Below are 2,500 nucleotides of genomic sequence, written 5' to 3' on the forward strand. Positions count from 1 at the left end.
ATAAGATTCGGTGGGGACGCGTCCGTATTACAGGCACCTGGTTTTATTTTGGGTTACCAGGTCTAAATTTTAAAAAAGGTTTTAAATACTTTTAAACGGTATAGGGACCTACATACCCACCCTGAGAGCACCCTACTACGGGCCCAAGTCAATGGGGGCCGGCCTGGCTGATTTATGGAAGTTTCAAAAAAGTCTCAGAAAAATGGCTAAGTCCAAACTGCTCAGGAAATCGGCTATGTTTTTCTTCTCAGAAATTGCACTATGTTTTACTTTTGGGTTACCAGGTCTAAATTTTAAAAAAGGTTTTAAATACTTTTAAAGGCCATCACCACCCCCAGGACACCTGTTTCAGCACCCCACTGCTGTCCCATGTCAGTGGGATAAAGAATGACTGTTTTATGGACGTTTTCAGGTTTGGTGGGGACGTGTCCGTATGCACCTGGTATTATTTTGGGTTACCAGGGGTGAATTTTTAAAACGGTTTTAAATACTTTTAAAGGCCATAACCACCTCCTTCATCACCATGGGAGCACCCCACGTTGATCCCAAGTCAGTGGGATAAAGAATGAGTGTTTTATGGATGTTTTAAAGTACGGTGGGGACGTGTCCGTAGCATATGTGCACCTGGTTTTATTTTGGGTTACCAGGTCTAAATTTTAAAAACGGTTTTAAATACTTATAGAGGGTATAGGGACCTACATACCCACCCTTAGAGCACCATCCTAAGGCCTCAACTCAATGAGGTACAGCAAGAGGGAATTATATAGCTTTTAAAAAAATCTCTGAAAAACGGCTAAGTCCAAACTTCTCAGAAATTGCACTATGTTTTGGTGGGGACGCGTCCGCCGCTTTTGGGTTACCAGGTCTAAATTTTAAAAAAGGTTTTAAATACTTTTAAAGGGTATAGGGACCTACATACCCACCCTGAGAGCACCCTACTACGGGCCCAAGTCAATGGGGGCCGGCATGGCTGATTTATGGAAGTTATAAGATTCGGTGGGGACGCGTCCGTATTACAGGCACCTGGTTTTATTTTGGGTTACCAGGTCTAAATTTTAAAAAAGGTTTTAAATACTTTTAAACGGTATAGGGACCTACATACCCACCCTGAGAGCACCCTACTACGGGCCCAAGTCAATGGGGGCCGGCCTGGCTGATTTATGGAAGTTTCAAAAAAGTCTCAGAAAAATGGCTAAGTCCAAACTGCTCAGGAAATCGGCTATGTTTTTCTTCTCAGAAATTGCACTATGTTTTACTTTTGGGTTACCAGGTCTAAATTTTAAAAAAGGTTTTAAATACTTTTAAAGGCCATCACCACCCCCAGGACACCTGTTTCAGCACCCCACTGCTGTCCCATGTCAGTGGGATAAAGAATGACTGTTTTATGGACGTTTTCAGGTTTGGTGGGGACGTGTCCGTATGCACCTGGTATTATTTTGGGTTACCAGGGGTGAATTTTTAAAACGGTTTTAAATACTTTTAAAGGCCATAACCACCTCCTTCATCACCATGGGAGCACCCCACGTTGATCCCAAGTCAGTGGGATAAAGAATGAGTGTTTTATGGATGTTTTAAAGTACGGTGGGGACGTGTCCGTAGCATATGTGCACCTGGTTTTATTTTGGGTTACCAGGTCTAAATTTTAAAAACGGTTTTAAATACTTATAGAGGGTATAGGGACCTACATACCCACCCTTAGAGCACCATCCTAAGGCCTCAACTCAATGAGGTACAGCAAGAGGGAATTATATAGCTTTTAAAAAAATCTCTGAAAAACGGCTAAGTCCAAACTTCTCAGAAATTGCACTATGTTTTGGTGGGGACGCGTCCGCCGCTTTTGGGTTACCAGGTCTAAATTTTAAAAAAGGTTTTAAATACTTTTAAAGGGTATAGGGACCTACATACCCACCCTGAGAGCACCCTACTACGGGCCCAAGTCAATGGGGGCCGGCATGGCTGATTTATGGAAGTTATAAGATTCGGTGGGGACGCGTCCGTATTACAGGCACCTGGTTTTATTTTGGGTTACCAGGTCTAAATTTTAAAAAAGGTTTTAAATACTTTTAAACGGTATAGGGACCTACATACCCACCCTGAGAGCACCCTACTACGGGCCCAAGTCAAATGACACACACACAAAGACATGGGTGAGTTTTAAATAAATAGTTTTTATTTATCAGTTAATAGTGGGTTGATTTGTCCCTCAATTAGTGTCCGCGCTCGGCTGGCGTTACGAGGCAAATTATGGTACCGGTAGTACCGAGCCTGGGTTTCCAGAGAATGACACATATGGTCAGCCACAGTCCCCCTGTCTGTAACCGAGCCTTGATTAAAGTTCAATGTACCAATGCTTCGTCGAATTGTACCGTAGGTGACTTTACTTCCAATGCCAAATTCTTCAAATACCTGGCACACATACTCACAGAGATTGCCGTACGGTTGACCGCAGGACGTGAAAAAGAAGAGTGTTGTGTCTGAGGTCATTCCACTCAGACTAGGC

This window comes from Salmo trutta, unplaced genomic scaffold, assembly GCF_901001165.1.
Source record: "Salmo trutta unplaced genomic scaffold, fSalTru1.1, whole genome shotgun sequence".
NCBI classification, from domain to species: Eukaryota; Metazoa; Chordata; class Actinopteri; order Salmoniformes; family Salmonidae; genus Salmo; species Salmo trutta.